This window comes from Epinephelus lanceolatus, chromosome 12 (assembly GCF_041903045.1).
Source record: "Epinephelus lanceolatus isolate andai-2023 chromosome 12, ASM4190304v1, whole genome shotgun sequence".
In the NCBI taxonomy this organism is placed as follows: Eukaryota; Metazoa; Chordata; class Actinopteri; order Perciformes; family Serranidae; genus Epinephelus; species Epinephelus lanceolatus.
In genome coordinates, this window is record NC_135745.1 from 31,523,565 (window position 1) to 31,539,840 (window position 16,276).

The window sequence follows — 16,276 nt, forward strand, 5'->3', positions numbered from 1 at the left end:
ATAAAACAGAGAACAGGTAAACATGATACAAAAAATGCAAATTACAAAACGTTTGTAGACCTAAATATGACCCCTGCTCCCCCATCCAAAAGATTTTTATTTTTTATTTTTTTTTAAAAAAAGCAAATAAAAATATGACAATGCAAAAGCGAAACACAGATAAAAACAGACAGATATATTCCATTTCAATTCACCAGAGTTCTGACCTTGCAATTTGAGGATGGGACTCCAGAGATGATGACATGGAAATCAGGGGTTATGGTTTCTTTTTAGAAATATTTTAAAAATACTTTGAATATAGAATAGAACACTCTTTCAAAAGCACTTTATTGAAAGGCATAAAATATGGTCCACAAAGACAGTGTTTCCCAAGTGATACCATTTTAGGTTTAAATTCTAGGTTGTCCTCAGTCTGAGATTTCCATTTTGGAAAAATAGCCAAGAAAATCCCAAATGTACACGACACCTATATATAAAATATGTATATATAATGTATGAATGTACGTAACATGGAAAATATGATTACTTATTTCTTAACTTATTTTTATTTTATTTTTATTTTTTTCATGAAGGGCTTTGGCAATAACATATCTTCATTAATTCCAAGAAAGCTATTTTGAGTTGGATTAAACTGAATTGGATTGAGTTTAATTGAATTGTGTAGCCTTGGTTTAATTAGGGGGAAAGTGCACTTAACTTTCTGCATTCTGGTAAATTTTTATCTACCAATTTGAGCCTGTCTTTCATTAATTACTGCACACAGTCTGAATATTGAGGTAGCGTGTCCCCTGTGTCCCCCCTGAAATCTACACCTTTGTTTTAAATTGCATTTTCTATATACATATTCTTCACGTGCACTTCAATTTTCTACTCCCAATGCATGTATTTGATCATTTTACTGGGAAAACATGAAAGAAATGTAAATATCTTCTAAAATATTTTTAGTTTAAAAAAACACAATTGGTCTGGGTTTTGTCCTAGCCCATAAATATGGTTTTAATCACTAAATTGGATAATGAGTGGGCTTTATAATACAAAGAGAAAGGCAAACAGAAATGAATGGGGTTTTTTGTAATTGACAATTTAACTGTTACGTTCCTTAAAAAAAACAACTTAATGTGTTATTTGACTGACCAATAATCAACCATAAGGTAGGCTAACATTATACACACACATTATAAAATACACAACAAAACCTGCTGTAACACTTGAACTCTCACTGGGGGAAGAAGTGGCCTCTTCTTGCAGCTGAAGTGCTAATCTTCACCACAAGATGTCACACCAAACACAACATCTCTGCCACCGGCTCTGTTAACAGACTTCAGATGATGGACTGACCAGTGTGGAGAGTGAATGATGCAGTACCCTTGGGTGCCTGTCTGACAGCTTTTTCAGGGTGAAAGCTTTTGGTTTTATCTTGTGCCAAAGCACCTGCATGTGTGTGTGTGTGTATGACTCACCTGTGATGTTGAGGTGAATAAAAACACACTGCATAAACCTCAAACCTTCTGCTGCTGGTAATCACAAAGTAATCAGTGGTAATTATACACATGAATTCATGATGGTGGCTCCATTTCTTAAACTCACTTGGACTATTCTTCATTCATTTTTTCATACATTTATATTTATTGTAAATTGCCAAATACTTTGACACATATTTACCCATTTTATGACCAAACAGGACATTAAGAAGACAAAAGGTTCTTGGCCTTTATTGAAAACCTTTCTAACCCCTTTAGATCACAGTCTCTGCCATTTTGTGCACCTATTAATTAACAATATATGCCAAAACAAAATCAATTTCTTTGCATTCTTGAATGAAAATCCAATCATGTTTTCTTCAAATGAAACATGATGTGTACTTTCGTAAGTTAATGCCAAGTAATTTCAACCAATAATATCATGACCTCCAAACAATCTGCATCTTTAAGCCGCACAGAGCTAAGGTTGAGTTAGCTAGCTAGTAACTCATATTACGTCGGTTTGTCTTTGTTTCCCCAAAATACCATGGTTACGAGCCTGCAGGCTTGTTCACTTTGAGGAAAGTGGTATCTGTGATAGCTCCAGCTTATGCACAAGGCATTTACAGTGGACTGCCTCAGCTGCTAATGTTACATGGAGCATGGTGGACTTTGTCTGTCTTTCCTTGTTGAATACTACCATCCAGTCACCATCAGGGCCTCACTTTTCCTTGATCAAGTGAAATTCCTCTAAACGTTATGTCCCACCTGCCTATCCTGTTCCACTTAGAAGTATGTCACAATATGGGGAGCCAACTAGCTCACCTGGTAGAACAGGCACCCCACGTACAAAGGCTGTGTCCTTACTGGAATGGCCATGGGTTCAGGTCCAACCGACAGTCCTTTGCTGCATATCATCCCCCCTTTCATGCTGTATGTCTGAAAAATAAAAGCAAAAAGCACCAAAAATATATTTAAAAAAATATATATGTTGTAACTGATGCTGGGTCCTCTCAAAAGGCTCCTTCATCTGGACTTTAACGCAAAAGACACAATGACATTTCGGGCTCGCACACCCTTGCGTCAAGCGATTTTCTAAAACAATCAGGATGGCTTGAGCTGGGGATAGGCAACATATTGATATTATATCCATATCGTGTCACAAGATTCAGGGTAGCAGCTCGGTCTTGGAACAAATTGTTCCAGTGGCCACTCACGGTATTGCAGCAAAAAGCATTTTCCCCGTAGACCAACATTGTAAAGGCCACGTCTGAGGCTCTTGACTCCTCAAACTGCAAACAAGGTCAATTATGACTCTTTAAATTGTGATTTTTTTAGCTATGGAGGTTTTATATTTGTAAAGCTTTCCTCGAGCCAACAATTGCTCTGATTGGTTGTAGGTCTATCCAGTTGCATCCAGAGGCATTTTGATGTACAGCTGTTGATTCGGCCCTTTTGGGTGAACCTCTTTCCAAAAATAGACAGGTAAATGTAGGCTGTTTTTGTTGAGGTCAACCTCACCTAAATATACCACTAAGGGTCTAAAGCCCACTGTGGCATTTCAGAAACTGTTTGCTCTCACCCAGCTGTATTAATTAGATCATTTTACCCACAGAGAGAAATTTGCTGCCTGCCATTAGCAGCCATAGCGGTCTGAGTGGTTACAGCCGGAGTTCACTCTCTCTAATGATTAAATTCTGGATGAAAACAGTTTGACCACAGATATGTCAGATCAGTTCACTACAGACGGAATTGCTGTGAGGTGTGAGTCAGTGTTGGTGCTCTGTAAAGCTGACAGCCTTCGGGAGAAAAGCCAGTGTTGTATCGACACAAAGCTGTCCGGCGTCCAAGGTTGCCTCCTCTTGTCCTTGTTGTTGTCACAGCAACAGAAAAGGCCTGGATGTTGGAGAAATGGGCTGCTCCTTTGTTTTTTTGTAACATTTAGTCCCATGATGCTCTACAGCAGGCGTTCAGTAAATCAGTGGAGGTCATTTAGTTTTCAGGGCAAAGGGAAGTATGAAGTGAGTCTGCAACTCAGCACATTCCCAAACCCAGTTGTCTCTGCCACTTGAATGTGTGGACTTATTCTGACTGTAGTGCCGTCTCAAGGCCCCAAAATATAAATCCTTACTCGTTTGTGACTGACATCTTCTGCTGCTCGTCTCTTGCAGGTTTCTCCTGAGCTGCCATCTGAGGAGGGGAGCCCACAGCGGCCTTCTCCCCTGGGATACCATGAGAATACCGTCTCCAAAAATAGAGGTCCCCTCCTCTCCCTTCAACTCTTCTGCTCTTCCAGGTATCTGTTGCTTACATTCGTATTACTGGTGAGAGGACACACACTCACTCCTGCACTGTAATGATTTGCGCCCATCTGAGAAATACTGTTGATGGTTTTTGTCAAGTATTGCAGGGAGATTGCATAGCCGACTTGTAAAGTCAACCCAAGGTTAGTGTTTGTGTGTGTGTGTGTGTGTGTGTGTGTGTGTGTGTGTGTGTGCATTGATTAGATATCTCTATTATTAGCAACATGCCTATGCAACCTGAACTATGGTAGCTTTAAAGGGATGTCATTTCATGGCTGTATCATACAAGTCTGGGGTTCAATTGAACTTGACAGTGGTGTGTGTGTGTGTGTGTGTGTGTGTGTGTGTGTGTGTGTGTTTGTGTGAATGAAGCAGGGTGTCGGAGCTAAAAAATAAGCGTGCTGCTGATGACTGTTTTCAACCACGTTAATTAGCAGGGTTCTGTTTCTGTCTGGATCACAGCTCACCTCTCCTCTCTGAAGAAAAACTGGAAACAATGAATGCATTCGACAAAACCCTGTGAGCCAAATCGAGACCAGACATGTAAGAAACAGTATCTCGAGTGTTGTGATTCGGGTTATGAAGAGTTTCCAGAGGCTGTGAGGACAGTAGATACAGAACAACACATGAGCATGTGTACTCGGCTGACTGTCGGCTATTCCTGTGTGTTCTTTCATGTGTAGATGAAAGCTAATTCTGCTGAGACTGTTTCACATGTTTGATTTTTGAAATTAGTTTTCTAACAGATATATATATCCTTGGAGAAATGTTATCCATACAGAAGTGTGGAAAGATATTTTCTAGAGTTTTCACAAAGAGGTTTCACACCTGCCTTTGGCTTCTGATAGCAACCCAGTTGCCAGAATAAATGTTTGCATTGTATATTTCTGCAATCCACAGATTTGTTACACCTGTACTTTAATATGTAGTGGATACGTTGAAACTTCATATTTTAACAACGGTTAGGTTTAGGCACAAAACCCACATGATTATGGTTACAAAGGATCGTGTTTTGGCTTTAAATACCCATTTTTCTGTGGCACTATCCCAGCTGGAAACGCATTAATGTCTCCGTAAGAAACAACAATTTTTCATGGCATTATTTCGGCTGGAAACAGGTAAAAATTAGCCTCCTTCGGTGGCACTATCCCCAATGGAAACACAGCAATGTCTTGGTAGAAACCAGCCACTTTCTATGGCACTATCCCTACTGGAAACACAGTGATGTCTCAGTAAAAATGGCTGCTCACTGTGGCATTATCCTGGCTGGAAACTCAGTGATGTTTTGGTAAAAATCAACTACTTTTCCCTGGCACTATTTTGGCTGGAAACACAATGATGTCTCAGTAAAAGCAAATGCTTTCTGTGTGATTATCCCAGCTTGAAAAGCAGTGATGTCTTGGTAAAAAGCAACCACTTTTTGTGGCACTGTCTCTGCTGGAAACTCAATGATGTCTCTGTAAAAAATTAACCTCTTTCCATGGCACTATCCCCACTGGAAACGCAATGATGTCTCAGTAAAAACAGCTGCTTTCCATGGCATTATCCTGGCTGGGAACACAATGATGTCTCGGTAAAAGCAATCACTTTCTGCGTCATTATCCCAGCTGGAAAAGCGATGTCTGTAAAAAAAAAAAAAAAACATCAGCTTTCCGTGGCACTATCCCTGTGGAAACAAAGCAATTTGATGATGAAGTTCTGTTTTGTCAGGTTGACTGTTTAGATGGTTTGCTCATCTATTCTTCAACTCAGTAATGTGTAAACACATGAGATTAAACGAGCCTCGTACATCTAGGACAGTGTGGTGTTTGGTGTTTCCATGCTGTACCACCTTCTGTTTACACATGCTCTAGGATTTATCTGGTCTGATTGCCATCTGGTCGTAATGCTCCGTCAGCAATTTTGGAATTCCTGCGGGGAGTCGATATCTGTAAAAGACTGGCGTAAGAGTACATCTGTCTGTCTGTCCAGTATGTAGAGTATTTCAGAAACCCAGTGGGCTGTCTTAAATAACAATGGCAAAGTACAAAGTGCCACAGAAATAACTCCACGATTAACAATGGTCCTCTCTGAGAGCTGAAGGTAGCCGTAGCATCTGCCATCCAGCACTTAACCATAACACTAAATGTTTCAGTGTAATTATATCCAGTCGGTGTGATAATAAGTAAATCCTCTCATTAATTGGGTCTTAGGATTGTGTAGCTCTTGCTGTCACAGCTAATTGACCCCAAGAATGAGGTGGAGTACGACTGCTTTCATTTATGCACAACTCTAATTAACACCAGAGAGGGACGCATTTGTGTGAGCATATGTATATGTGTGGTGTGTATGTGTGACATAGGATCTTTTGACCCCAATCAACGGAGACGGACCATATGGAGACAGAATGTCGTACAATCTACAATATACACTCTTCAATTTCATACTGTTCTGATATTTATGTCAGAAAATATTATACTCTATCATCTCTTTTTCTTTATCACAGCAGATTCAGTTGTGTGTGTTTGTTGTGTTAGCACTTGGTGTGGCAGAAGCTGGATGTATCAGTCATTTATTCATTACTTTTCCCAAACATTTTGACTTTCTCGGCTAACTTGCTAATTGGTTTCTTGTACTCTCAATTGATATAAAATTGTAACAGCTGATTCAGTCGATAAGGAACTGAAGCCTGTCCTGTGCAATCAACCTGCAATAACCAATTTTTTGGGCCACTTGGGGGAAGTGGAAACAAGTCACACACACAACGCTGACATTTAAGCACCTTTTAATGCTGCATTTCTATTGCATGGTACAGTACGGCTGTACTTAACTCGCTCTTCTTTGGTTTTCCATCAGCAGAAGTTTTTTTGTTACCACCTTGGTTGAGGTTCAAGTGAGCTGAGCTGATATTTGAAGGTAGGGTTAAAAGGTTGCAGCAGTGGATTTACGGGTCCAGCACGTGTTGCCATGGGGCCCAAAAAGACTTCCAGTTGCAGACTTACATTGGGAAATATGTGAATACATTTTTGAGCATCACAACCCCCATGAGATGACTTATTTGAGTGCTGGGAGTTAAATGAAAATGAAAAATGTCCAAATTTCTCAGCTGGTCATATTGCTTTTCGGGAAAACATGCTTTTCCAAATTGATTTGAAGGTGCATTTACTTGCCACTCCTATCCCAAGTGACTGAAACAAATGGGAGGGGTTTAGCGTCTTGCTCAAGGACACTTCAACAGGACTCTTTGTTATTGATGGACAGAGTAGCTGTGGTGGAGATGTAATCTGACACTGTCTGTTTACGCGACCACGAGGCGGCCACCTCAGAGGACACAGACGTTTGTGCTTTTCCTCGTCACACTCTGAGAAATGATTTGAGCTTTATGCTCCCCTGCTGTGATAATAGACCGTGCTGACTGTATTGATCACTTCAGAGGTGTTACTGCTTCTAATGTTGATGTCAGTTTATTTAGATGAGTAACAATGCTGTGTTACTCTCTGTAGTCTCTCCAGCGAGCTACTGGACTTAGTGGACTCTCTATCTGTCTGCCCACGCCTTCTCTCCCTTGTTCTTCAATCCTTTAATCTCTGCATAAACCCACTCTGACTTCATAGCCCTGAGTCATACTGTATCACATCAGGCTCTCCTCTCCTCTCCTCTCCTCTCCTCTCCTCTCCTCTCCTCTCTCGTTTTTTTCCACAGTATATTTTTGTGTTTCACGATATGTGTGTGTGATCTCCCCATCACTGCTACACAAACAGCAGGGGGTGCTGCTCTATCTATCGATTGCTGACGCTGCTTGCTGATTCCATAGGAGCAAATCCAATGGCTGTATATACAAAACCCTTACTCTTTAAAACACCAAAGTCACACAATAACACAAGCTAACTAACTGATTGAGGCCGTGGTAGACCAGCATCTCCCGTATTCAGCAAAGTGACATTAGTCCATCCATCCATTTTCATCTGCATATCTGGGGCCGGGTCTCGGGGGCAGCAGGCCAAGCACAGTACCCCAGACGTCCCTCTCCACAGCAACGCTTTCCAGCTCCTTCTGGGGGATCCTAAGGCGTTCCCAGGCCAGATGAGATATGTAATCCCTCAAGCTCTGGGTCTGCCCCGGGGCCTCCTACCAGTGGGACACCTCCATTGGGAGGCGCCCAGGAGGATCCTGATCAGATGCCCGAACCACCTCAACTGACTCCTTTCAACATGAAGGAGCAGCGGCTCTACTCTGAACTCCCTCTGGATGTCCGAGCTCCTTACCCTATCTCTAAGGCTGAGGAAACTCATTTCAGCGGCTTGTATCTGCGATCTCATTCTTTCAGTCAGTACCCAGAGCTCATGACCATAGGTGAGGGTTGGGACATAGATGGACCAGTAAACTGAAAGCTTTGCCCTCCAGCTCAGCTCCCTCTTCACCACGATGGTCCGGCACTGCACCTGCATCACTGCAGATACCACACCAAACCACCGATCCATCTCACGCTCCATTTTACCCTCACCCGTGAACAGGACCCCGAGATACTTGAACTCCCTCGCTTGAGGCAGTAACTCTTTCCCATCCCAGAGGGGCCAATCCAACGGTTTTCCGGCAGAGAACCAGGGCCTCAGATTTGGAGCTGCTGACTCTCATCATGACACGAGTTTTCTTCCCAAATTCAATTTAAATGGGGGTGAGTAATTGATATACAAATGATCTTCCTTTAAGTATTCCTTTAAGTACAGTGCTTGAGTAGATATACTTAGTTACATTCCAAGACTGTAAAACCATGGCTTTAAAAAGTGTACCAATACACAGCAAAGATTTGTTAGCATTACTCTTGTTTTCATGGAAGTCACAGTTTGTTGCCTGCCATTTGAACTTAAGCAGTGTCTTTTCTTCCCAGCATGCTGCTGTTGTTATATATTCACTGCTGGCAAGTACTACTATAAATATAATCCATCCTGACCAATCAAATAAATGCTTTCTGCCCACTGAGCAGTGTAATAGATAGGATTATCAAGCTTTGCCAATCACTGATTTGCACACACTAATTTCTGCTCCGGAGGGCTGCAAGCTTTCCAGTAAGTGGAGCATGTGAGTTTGATTTTTAAACCCAGTCTGAGGTTTTGTAGCCACAGCACAACATATGGGAAAGATACATCGATCGAGGCAAATTTCGTAGCACAGCAATGTGGTCAGATCTACAAAATGCCATCTGTGACCGGAGGCTGTGGCTATTAAAATGGCAATACATCTTCAATCTGCTTTTTGTTTCTGGTGATGCTAGAACGAGAAACAATGTGAAGCTCATGTGTGAATAGAAAAAGCCAGTCAGATGATGTCACATGTACGTCATGTGATTGAAAGGCCTGCAGTCTGCTGCTTTAGTTTTTGAATAAATGTTTTTGTTTTCCTGTTTTCTGCTTTGTTTTCATGAGTCCGTATGACGAAAGCAAAGCTGGTAACGATACTGCAGGATTGCCGTGGAGTAACAATATACCTCATCCTCTTTCCTGAGCCCATCGTTCTCTTGGGTTGTGAGTGTGCATAAGTGTGTATTCGGTGGTGACGGTGGTGGTGGTGTCGGGGTGGGGACAAGCTGTGTGTCTTGGTGTGGGGCTTGTGGGTGAGGAAGAGACAGAAGGAGGAAGAGAGCTGGTCTGCAGCTTTACCCTTCCAGTGACTCAGCACTTTCAGAGATGATTTTTTTTTTTGTAAATAATCCCCTCTTCTCATTTCTGCTTCCTTCACTCCTTATCCCCTTTGCCCTCTTTGCACCCCATCATCACCTCTTCCTTCCTCGCTCCCAATAATCATTTATGTCTCATTACTTAATTGCTTTTGTACATAAAAATAACATCCCATCACTGTAATGACTCTCAATTAGAGAAAAGAGGGACGACAAATTTGGGAACTCATCCTCACACATCCATTGTCTTATTATCATTCCTTTCTAGAACGGTAGGAAACATAATCTGGTGAAATTAAAAAAAAAAAAAAAAAAGGCAAAGTCATTATTTAGATTCTATTGGTTTGCGGTAGGATCTTCAGATGAACACCCGTCACTGACAGCCCTCATCTGTTCAGTGCAGAGAGAGACGTCAGTGGCACTTTGCTGAAAGCAGAGAGACGCAGGGACAGAAATAGACCATACTGGGATATCTGAGGAGAGAAGGAGAGGGGAGAGGCCCTGGGTATTCTGCCATCCTAGATAACACCGACTCTCTCCGGCATGGTGGGATGGAGAGACAATGAGGAGCATGAGCGTGCACTGGGTCTCGCACTGGACATGTGTGTGTGTGAGCCATGAGGTGGTCACAGCAGTGGTGGTCTGATGGAAGACAGAGAGAGGAAGGGGATAGGAAATGAGCTTCCAATTAGATTAGGAAGAGAGTCTACAAGAATCACTGGAGAATGCTTGTAATGCAAGACAGCACGTGTCGTGAAAAATGTAAAGTCAGCAGAAGATATTGAGCATTTCTTTAATGCTCATGTGCCAAGTTGGTATCAGTTATCAGCACATTTTGGAGACTGACTTGACGTTTGACTCTTAACCTGAGTAACATGTTTAGTTTTACATCATTATACAGTTTGACATTGTCTTCTTCTTTGACCGTTTCTGTTCATGGGGGCAGTGACTGACGCATCTTCCGTTTTGTCACAGTTACTTGACGCTTTTAACGCAATGTTTTTCACAGTTGAATATATATACGCCAATTTAAGAGTTATTTCTCTAAGCTGATTTCCAACAACACTAAGAGTCTACAGCCATGCTAGCGGCTCTGTAGGCTGTATTTATAGGTATAGTTGTTGTGGCAGTTCACTTAAAACCAGAGCAGTCCAAATCCAGAGACTGAAGACGAGAAGGGCTGGACGTGGCTAGATATAGTCGAGGCTGGCGTGGTGATCCTGGGACACAGAACCAAGTCCAAAAAGTACAAAAAGACAGAGTGTCAAAGAAGTTAGGAGTTGGCCTTGGCATCTGTGCTGCAGAGGTTACTGAATGATCTGGCAGAGTCTGGATGTCTGAGCCGGGGTTTTATAGTGTGGTGGCTTGATTGTAGATGAGCTTCAGGTGTGCAGGTACAGCAGCTGCTGGCACTCAGGAGGAGGGAACCAGAAGGCCACGCCCAGCAAACACACAGAGGCAGACTGAGGCCATGTTTATGTGAAAATGATCCTCTGCAAACGGAATCCTTTCTCATTTTCGTTTTGAAAGATGTTCCACGTACAGACAACGTTTGATAACAATCACAGTGCACACAGATCTGCAAAAATGACCAAAAAGCTGTAGTATACATGCCAGGCCAGTAGGTAGCAGTGTGACTTTGTAATGAAACAACACACGCCTGCACACATGCGCTTCCCGCTACAGAGGGGTGATGTATACACAAACAAAATGGCAACCGCATGAACGTTTGTCTGGACGGACAATGAGGTGGAGTTGCTACAGTAAATCTACACACAGTAAATGTACACCATTGTTGTGATGATCGACTTTCTCGCGCATGCCTAATGACTGGAACCGTAATGCGCATGTGCGTTAAGTCTCCGCTTTCAGAAGAACTGCATATTGCAAGTTTACATGACAACAAAGACGATGCTGTTTCAAAAAAATTGCTCTCTGGAACCTGTTTTCAAAACATTGCATTTTCAGGCACCCAAAATGCAACTAAGGTTTAGCATTTTTGGTTGAAATCATTGTCGTATAAACAGGACCTGACAAACAAACACAAGACATTAGGAAGAAGAAACAGGAAACACAAGGGAGAGGCAAGGCCGAAACTCTAATAGTGATGCTTTTAAATAAACGTCAGCGTGCCCATGCTAACATGATACTCACAAAGGTAACACTAACATGCTGATGTTGAGCAGGATTTTCCGATGTTCACCAGCTTGTTAACGTGCTAACATTTACTTATTAGTACGAAACACAAAGTACAGCTGAGGCCAAATCCAAATCAATAGGATTTTGGTCGAAACTAGTACTGGACAAATTTGGATCTAATGATTAGGGTTGGGCAATATGACGAGATTATCAGTCAACACAATGTCGGCTGGCTATGAAAATGGTCCTTGCGTGTCCATGATTACAGAAAGATATTGAACCATGTGTAACGAGTGGTATTCTGACCCAATTTAGGCACAAAGTAGACCAGGAACAGTTGGTAATGATGTTTACTGTTGTAATTCAGCAGATACAGGGCAGGACTAGTAACCAGACCACAATGCAGTTCAGAACTCCAACAAAGTCTCTCCACAAAGTCCTTGGCAGCCCGGCTGGTTAGGCAGGAGTGAGTGGTGCCGTTAGTCCAACAGGAAACACAGTTCAGTTCAGGAATAGGGAATAGTACCATGGAGGAGTCGGCAAGGGACATTATCGGGGAGGCAGAAAATCTGGAATCAAGTACAGGTGCACAGTCCAAACACACGAACCGGAAAAGAGCAGGCAGACGGCAGGTGGAGCCCAGGCAGAGGCCAGGTGGAGGGTCGAGTGGCCAGCAGTTAAGTGCTCTCAGGACGAACACACAATGGCGAGTGTGGCAACATGGTGAGGGTCTCTGGAGCACAGGAAACCACAGGTAAGCAGACTGAAACACTCAGTGTGGCGTCATTGTCAGATGGTAAAGCCAAGCAGCCACAGGCAAACAGGAACCAAGGATGCAGACGCAGGTCTCGTGGTCGGGAACAGAAAGCTGATGCATGTATCAGGAGTTAGACAAAGCAGGCAGGTCAAAGGCAGGCAGGGTCGGCAACGGAAAATCAGTCTGGAATAAAGCGCTGGACAGTCTTGCATGAGTGGTGAAGAGCAATCTGGTGACGAGTGACTGAGATGCTGGAGTATAGAGTGTAATCAGGAACAGGTGAAGTGAGTTGACTTGATGAGGTGGGCGTGGTGGACAGGCAGGAGCGGGAAAAGTCTAGGCAGGTGATTGGTTCCACTTACAAGTTTTTCTTGAAATAGCTTGTAAAGAGCACACAAATGAAAAACTCACACATGTGGACAGCAGTTCTGAGGTCTGGAACCAGGCTAACCCGGAAAGTCTTCATGACCACAGCTCATACACCCACCCAGCGTCATACAATTGGAAATGATGTCTCTCTGCATTCCCAAAAATCAGTGGGTTTCTCACATCAGCCACTTCAGATCGAACAAAGGGTCACCATGACTGTATTTGACTTTTCCTCAAAGCTCACTGCGCCCAGGACTCACTCCCACTCATTCCCATTGCTCACCACTTATTAATACTGGTATGACTTTTCACATGAAGGCCAGATATGATTTACGGGACTGCATGCCGTATCTGGTTCTCTCTGGATAACATGGGTTACAGAACATGATGACTAATGTGCAAATAAATAATAATGGTATTTTGTGGGTTTAACATCTCTTTCTCATGTTCGTCATGGCTGGCCTTAATAAAATCTGCTGAGCATGAACACAGCCTTTAGAGACATCACTCAATTTTTGAAAGGTAACACATCAATTTTATTTATTTATTAATCTTGTTTGTTTTGGTGTGAGTTGCCAAGTGTTGGAGATATCGACAGTAGAGATGTCTGCTTTCTCTTAAGTATAATGGAACTAGATGGCACTTGACTTGAGGTGCTTAAAGTACCAAAAAAGCAATGCAATGTCAGTAAAGCATATTTTAATGTTACTGCAGGTGGAAATGTGCAAAAAAAGGCCATGTTCATCTATAGTTTGACCTTACATTTATGTTTGCACACGTGACTCAACTGTAGTCCACTCCCATGCTTATAGCAAAACACTTGATTCCCCAAACTGGAGTAGAAGCTCCCACATCTTAACTTGTGTGACTGTGGGTTAGACCAGGGCAGCGGCCTGAATAAAATGTTGGCATTGTACGTTTCTGCCAACCTGAAATGCGGTGCTTGGGCAGTGACTTGCAGCATCAGATACTGTCAGAAAAAGCTGTTCTTTAATGTCAGCATGATATGCGGTCAGTCACTGTTATAGTTTAACGGTGGTTGGCGGCATCAGGGGGAAATGTGGCGGGACAAGAACAAAAGTTAAGGCAGCGAAAGTCCGACTAGGGCGGGTGGCAGGGATGGTGGATGGGTCCAACAACCACCTACTTTCACCTGGGAGAGCGGTGTTCACGTCCCGTAAGATTCTAAAGCCAAAAGCCAAGTTATTTTTTCCTCAACCTAATCACATGCTTTAGGTGTTAGAGGAAATAAAAATCAATTTGCATTGTTGTGCATTTATTTTGAAAGAGACTGTATTCAAACAGTAAATTTCATGTGAAAACAGAAGTGTATTTTGAATGAATACATTGCATGTAACAGGCAGAACTTGATGCAGTGTCCCAGAACGTCAACAATCAACGCACCCAGGGTACCTTTCACATCGTATCTGGACGTGGAAAGTCCATGACCAAACATCAAAACAAAAGCAGGTATTTTTTATACTTACTTATACACTTACTTACCTCGGAGTAATATTTGATCAAGATTTGTCTTTTAATTCTCATTTAAAACAAACCTCACGGACTGCATTTTTTCATCTGCGTAATATTGTGAAAATTAGGCCTATCCTGACCCGAAAAGATGCAGAAAAATTGGTCCACGCTTTTGTTACCTCAAGGCTGGATTACTGTAACTCTCTATTATCAGGTAGCTCTAGTAAGTCTTTAAAAACTCTCCAGCTAATTCAGAATGCAGCAGCACGTGTACTAACAGGAACTAAGAAACGAGATCATATTTCTCCTGTTTTAGCTTCTCTGCACTGGCTCCCTGTAAAATCCAGAATTGAATTTAAAATCCTACTGTTAACTTATAAAGCTCTAAATGGTCAAGCTCCGTCATATCTTAGAGAGCTCATAGTGCCATATTATCCCACCAGAACACTGCGCTCTGAGAACGCAGGGTTACTCGTGGTCCCTAAAGTCTCCAAAAGTAGATCAGGAGCCAGAGCCTTTAGCTATCAGGCTCCTCTCCTGTGGAATCATCTTCCTGTTACGGTCCGGGAGGCAGACACCGTCTCCACATTTAAGACTAGACTTAAGACTTTCCTCTTTGATAAAGCTTATAGTTAGGGCTGGCTCAGGCTTGCCCTGTACCAGCCCCTAGTTAGGCTGACTTAGGCCTAGTCTGCCGGAGGACCCCCCTATAATACACCGGGCACCTTCTCTCCTTCTCTCTCTCTCTCTCTCTCTCTCTCTCTCTCTCTCTCTCTCTCTCTCTCGTATTCTATTACTGCATCTTGCTAACTCGGCCATTCTGGATGTCACTAACTCGGCTTCTTCTCCGGAGCCTTTGTGCTCCACTGTCTCTCAGGTTAACTCATATCGCAGCGGTGCCTGGACAGCGTGATGTGTGTGGTTGTGCTGCTGCCGTGGTCCTGCCAGATGCCTCCTGCTGCTGCTGCCATCATTAGTCATTAGTCATACTTCTACTGTTATTATACACATATGACTATTGTCACACATGTATACTGCCAGATATTAATATACTTTCAACATATTGTACCACAGTAGCCAGAACTATAACTATAATATTATTACTTTCAATAATGTTGTTGTAAGCTACTGTCATTACCTGCATCTCTCTCTCTGTCTCTCTCTCTCTCTCTCTCTGTCTCATTGTGTCATGTGGATTACTGTTAATTTATCATGCTGATCTGTTCTGTACGACATCTATTGCACGTCTGTCCGTCCTGGAAGAGGGATCCCTCCTCAGTTGCTCTTCCTGAGGTTTCTACCGTTTTTTTTCCCCGTTAAAGGGTTTTTTTTGGGGAGTTTTTCCTTATCCGCTGCGAGGGTCCAAAGGACAGAGGGATGTTGTATGCTGTAAAGCCCTGTGAGGCAAATTGTGATTTGTGATATTGGGCTTTATAAATAAAATTGATTGATTGATTGATTGATTACTTTCCAGCCATGTATTTGGCGATTAACTGGGTATTTTTTTAAGGAGACGTAAAGACATTTCCAGCCCTGTTTGTGGCGACCAAACCAGGTATTTTAAGCCAAAATATGATGTATTCCAAACCCTAAGCAAGTGGTTTTTGTGCCCAAACCTAACTGCACTTTAACCACAGCATTATCACAACCTAAAATTTAAATATAACGAAACAAAATTTGAAATTTTAACAACTCCATGGTTTGCAGAGACGTACAATGCCTTCATTTATTCTGGCAATCGGGTTGGTTAGATGCTAAAAAAGTAAAACTCTTCCTTGCAACAAATAAAAATAAAGATGTCATGGCGAGAAACAAACACATGCACCATAGGGCACACAGAACAGGCTCATTAAACACTGTCTAAGGCACAGAGCCTTTTGGTACATTTCTATTGCATTTGTTTGTCTTAGCGGGACTCACCCGAGGTCTTTTTGTTCCCAGGTGAGAGATAGAGACGAGGGCGCTGTTAGGACCCAGGGGTGCTCTGTGTGAATGTGATGGATGCTGTGGGGTTTCTCTGTCCTCCTGACAATTAGACCGTCACTGCTGTTCCCCCCTCACACCCAGAAACAATGGCCTGCTTGAGATGCCTCAGCACACAGTCATCAATCTTTACTAAGGC